The 5569-nt window shown below is 33.2% G+C and overlaps 1 pseudogene across 1 annotated transcript; it reads left to right on the forward strand.

Annotated features, from left to right (window-relative positions):
* Nucleotides 1–903: 903 nt before the first annotated feature.
* On the forward strand, nt 904–5346 carry LOC121866759 (annotated as a pseudogene). The gene has a single exon (XR_006089016.1). The product of XR_006089016.1 is annotated as an NADH-ubiquinone oxidoreductase chain 1-like (transcript).
* Nucleotides 5347–5569: the final 223 nt, after the last annotated feature.

Below are 5569 nucleotides of genomic sequence, written 5' to 3' on the forward strand. Positions count from 1 at the left end.
TCCCTAGAGAACTCGTTCCCTTATGGATTGCAATCGCTTCATTCACCTTGACTATGCAGCCAGGGCAATACCAGCAACAGCCATCAAGCTTTACGGCAGTTAGTAACTTCCTAAACGTTGCATTAGTTAGGCCTGTATCCTCCATATCCGACGTCTCCCTGCAGTAATCACATATCAAACTCATGGTTGTTGTTGTTGTGGGGGGGGGTGCAGAATGTGTATAAATCTACACCTATTTCAAAGAAAATAAAGAGAGAAAAAGTACTTAGCTACTCTCTGTTGCCTATGGAGTTGTCGTCTGCGACTGCGTACACTGTATCTCCCTGTGAATGGTGTATTGTAGGCACAGTTTCAGTCCTTGAGCAAGCACACAAACAAAATAAAATTTAAAGTCTCTGTGGCACCTATGACACGACTTAGTTTCAGCTGGCAAGGTGCCTTTCCAGCTTGCTTGCTAGTGAGCGCTCACTTTAAGTTATTTACAACTTCAGAGGTCACTGATGACACTATGAACTATCACTGTGTACACTGTATCTCCCTGTGAGTGGTGTATTATAAACACAGATTCAGTCCTTGAGCAAGCACACAAACAAAATAAAATTTAAAGTCTCTGTGGCACCTATGACACGAATAGGCTGGCAGTTGTCCTTACCAGCTCGATTGCCAATATGTATTCACTTTAAGTTATTATAGTCTCTTCTGCATTCACTGATGACAACTATGAACTGATTTAACTGAAGGCACAGTACTACACTCCCTGGTTGGCCTTTATCACAGCCGTGACCACAACACCCTAAAAAATAAAATAAAATAAAAGCTTTGTCATGTGGCAGTGATTGTGTGGTTATAGGCCTGTGACCCTGGCTGTACCTCCAACTCGGTGGAAATTGAGTTTTCAAAAATACAATCGTGTCTAGTATGAAAAGTCCGACATCAATTTACGCATTTGTTACTTTGTTAGAACGTAAAATTTTAGGGTATATTCAAATTCGTAAAGGACCAAATAAAGTTGGTTTTATTGGACTGCTACAACCCTTTGCGGATGCTGTGAAGTTATTTACTAAAGAGCAAACGGTACCTGTAAAATCTAATTTTCTTCCATATTATGCTTCACCTGTTTTTAGTTTGTTTACTGCATTAATTGTATGGTTAGTAATTCCTTATGAAATTGGAATAATAAATTTAAATATAGGAGTACTTTTTTTCCTGTGTTGTTTAAGATTAGGTGTCTATTCAACTATAAGAGCTGGTTGGGCTTCTAATTGTAAATATTCTTTGTTAGGTAGGCTCCGGGCTGTTGCTCAAACTATTTCTTATGAAGTTAGTCTTGCTTTAATTTTGCTTTCTTTTATTTTTTTAGTCGGAGGTTTTAGTTTAGAACTTTTTAATTTATATCAAGAAAGTGTGTGATTTTTGTGGGTCACATTGCCGTTAGCTTTAATTTGGTTTGCTTCTTGTTTAGCCGAGACAAACCGAACTCCTTTCGATTTTGCGGAAGGCGAATCAGAATTAGTGTCTGGGTTTAACACTGAGTATAGAAGAGGTGGTTTTGCTTTAATTTTCGTAGCTGAGTATGCTAGAATTTTGTTTATAAGAGCGCTGTTCGCATTATTATTTTTAGGTGGGGGTCCTTCTAGTCCTTTTTTTTATGCAAAGTTGGTAGGAGTAAGATTTGCGTTTATTTGAGTTCGAGGAACTCTCCCTCGTCTTCGTTACGATAAGTTAATAGGGTTAGCTTGAAAAAGATTTTTACCAGTTTCTCTTAATTATTTAATTTTTTTCATGGGGATAAAAATACTATGTTATTGTTCTATAATTTAGTTTATAACTAATTTAGTATATTGAAAATGTTACGATAGTTAAGACGTTTTAGTGTCCTTATTGATGTTTTCAAAACATCTGTTTTAAATAAACTAAACTATCAATCAAGCAGTTTATCTCACAATAAAAGTGAAAGAGGATTGACAATGTAGTAAAGGAAATATACTACTGTTAGAATTTGCCCTGTAATAACAAAAGGATCCTCAACAGGTCGAGCTCCAATTCAGGTTAGAAGAATAACAATTGCAATTAAAGATCAAAACAAAATTTGATTTAAAGGATAAAAAGTTAATCTTCGAAATTTAGAAGTATGGGTAAAAGGTAAAATTATTAAAATTGCGATTGATATAGCCAGGGCGATTACTCCTCCTAATTTGTTTGGAATTGACCGCAAGATAGCGTATGCAAATAAGAAGTATCATTCAGGTTGAATGTGTGCTGGTGTAACTAGTGGGTTAGCTGGAACAAAGTTGTCAGGGTCTCCAAGAAGGTAGGGATTTAGAAGAGTTAATAAAATTAATGCGGTTAGTATAACTATAAATCCAACAACATCTTTAAAAGTGAAATAAGGATGAAATGGAACTTTATCAATATGTCTTGCAATTCCAAGTGGGTTGTTAGCTCCAGTTTGATGAATAAATAAGATATGGATAAGAGTCGCAGCTGCTACTAAAAATGGTAATAAAAAATGAATTGTAAAAAATCGAGTTAGCGTTGCATTATCAACTGCAAATCCACCTCAAATTCATTGTACAAGTTCAGTCCCAATATAAGGGATAGCAGAAAAAAGGTTAGTAATAACTGTTGCACCTCAGAAAGATATTTGACCCCAAGGTAAAACATAACCTAGAAAAGCTGTTGCTATAACTATGAATAAAATAACAACACCCACTATTCAAGCATGAAAAAATAAGTAGGATCCATAATACATACCACGTCCAATATGTAAGTAAAGGCAAATAAAGAAAAAAGAAGCTCCATTAGCATGGAGTGTACGAAGAAGTCACCCGTAATTTACATCTCGACAAATATGGGCAACACTAGAGAAAGCTAAATCAATATGAGCAGTATAGTGTATAGCAAGAAAAAGACCAGTAACAATTTGGACAACTAAGCACAAGCCTAGTAAAGATCCAAAATTTCAGAATGTTGAAATATTTTTTGGAATAGGTATATCTACTAAAGCTCCGTTAGCAATTTTAAAAAGGGGATGGCTTTTGCGAATAGGTGTCGTCATTAATAGGATAGTCGAAGTGGTCTTGAATAAAGATTAAAAATTTTTACAATAACGATAAGAGTCAATAGGAGATAAAGGACTATAAATAAAGTAAGATATTGTTGGTGGTCTATAAATAGTTCTTACTAGAGTAGAAGTGGTATCAAGTGAAAACATATCTGAAGAAATCGCTGATCTAATAATAGAAATATCAGGAGTAATATAAAGAGGGTCTTTTAGTATTATAAAAATTGTCAAAAATAAAGAAAATCTTGAAATAACTATTAAAGCTGTAGCTGAGAATTTGAATGGCTCGTTAGAAGCAAGTGAGGCAACATAAATAAATAACACTAATATAGCCCCCCAAAAAATAAGAAAAAGAATGTATGAAAATCAAAAAGAATTGTTGTTCAACCCTGCAGCAAGCGAAATCATAACAGTTTGTATCAATAATGTGAGACCTATAGATAGAGGATGAATAAGACGTGTGAAAAGTAATGAAGTTACAAAAATAAGAGGAAGAATAAAAAATAAGATTTCAGAGAGTAGTTTAATAAAATATTAGTTTTGGGAATTAAAGATAAAAGTTTACTTTTTTCTCTGAAGTTTTAAGAAAATAAATTTCATTTTTGGTTTACAAGACCAAAGTTTTGGTTTAAACTATTAAAACTAATGTCAATTCTTAGATTAATATTTATTTTTGTTCCTCTTGTCGTTGTTTTCTGTGGGTTATGAAATTTTGTTTCTAACCGAAAACATTTACTTAAGAGTCCTTCTAAGTTTAGAATTTATTATATTAGGCATTTTTTGAGTCATAGTAATTTGTTTAGCTAAAGTAGGAATCGAAGCTTATTTTACTTTATTTTTTTTAACTATAGCAGCTTGTGAGGGTGCTTTGGGTCTTTCTTTATTGATTTCTATTGTGCGGACTCATGGTAACGATTGCTTCAGAAGTTTTAGAACACTACAATGTTAAAGTTCATTTTTATAAATATTCTATTGATTGCGTTTGTTAAAGAGTGGTGGTTTATTCAAATTTCTTTATTTTTAATGTGTTTTATTTTCAGGTGTTTTATGGGACATGACTTTTCTGTTTCGGGGTTGGGATTAAGACTAGGTTCTGATCATTTAGGTTTTATTTTAATTATATTAAGAATATGGATTATGGCTTTAGTTATTTGTGCAAGTCAAAGAATTAAAAAAACAAATAACTCTACTAGAGGGTTTTTAGTTGTAAATTTACTATTGCTGTTAGCATTGCTTTTAACGTTTTCAGCAACAGATTATCTTTTGTTTTATATTAGATTTGAAAGATCTTTAATTCCTACTTTAATTTTAATTTTAGGCTGGGGTTACCAACCTGAGCGAATTCAAGCTGGAGTTTATATGTTATTTTATACATTGTTTGCTTCTTTGCCTTTGCTTGTTTCTCTATTAAGATTTTATAGATTGGGTGGTAGTCTAACGATAGGTTTAGTACCATGCGCTGAAAGATCTAATTTTATTACTTTTATGTGGTATTTTTGTACAATTTTTGCTTTTGTAGTAAAACTTCCTATATATCTAGTTCATTTATGACTTCCTAAGGCTCATGTTGAAGCTCCTGTAGCTGGATCTATAATTTTGGCTGGTGTTTTATTAAAATTAGGTGGTTATGGTTTGATTCGAGTTCTCTTTTTATTTCCTGAAGTAAATAAAATATTTTCTTGATTTTGAGTTAGTGTTAGAATTTTAGGTGGAGTAATTGTAAGATTTATGTGTTTACGTCAAGTAGACATTAAGTCATTGATTGCTTACTCTTCAGTAGCCCATATAGACTTGGTATTGAGAGGACTAGTGGTTTTTGGTTGATGGGGTCAAATTGGAGCTGTAGTAATTATGGTGGGACATGGTTTATGTTCGTCTGGACTTTTTTGTCTTGCTAACATAGTTTACGAGCGTTTAGGAAGTCGAAGATTATTGGTGAATAAAGGTTTATTGAATTTTATACCTAGTTTGGGATTGTGGTGATTTTTATTAAGAATTGGTAATATAGCAGCTCCTCCTACAATTAATTTATTAGGAGAAATTAGACTAATTTTAAGTGTAGTAAGGTGAAGAAAACTTAGCATGTTTGGGATTGGTTTACTGTCTTTTTTTAGAGCTGCGTACACTTTATACATATATTCGATAAGACAGCATGGGTTGTTTTTTAATTCATTGTTTTCTTGTTGTTCGGGAAAAGTTTCTGAATACTTAGTTTTAATATTACATTGATTGCCTTTAAATGTTCTTATTGTAAAAACGGCTATAATTTTACCAAGATTTTAGTTTAAATAGTTTAATAAAAACGTTGGTTTGTGGTGCCGAAATTACAGTGACCCCTCGTTTAACGAACACCTCGGTTAACGTAATTTCGATTAACGAACTGCCTTCCATAAGGATCTTCAATTCGGTTAACGAAAAAAATTTCGCTTAACGAACTTCTTACGAACCGACCTCAACATGTTTTCGCTTGCACTGACCGGGCAACCAGCTTTAGTATCAGTCCGC

The sequence above is a fragment of the Homarus americanus genome, unplaced genomic scaffold, assembly GCF_018991925.1.
Source record: "Homarus americanus isolate GMGI-L3 unplaced genomic scaffold, GMGI_Hamer_2.0 scaffold38892, whole genome shotgun sequence".
Lineage (NCBI taxonomy): Eukaryota > Metazoa > Arthropoda > Malacostraca > Decapoda > Nephropidae > Homarus > Homarus americanus.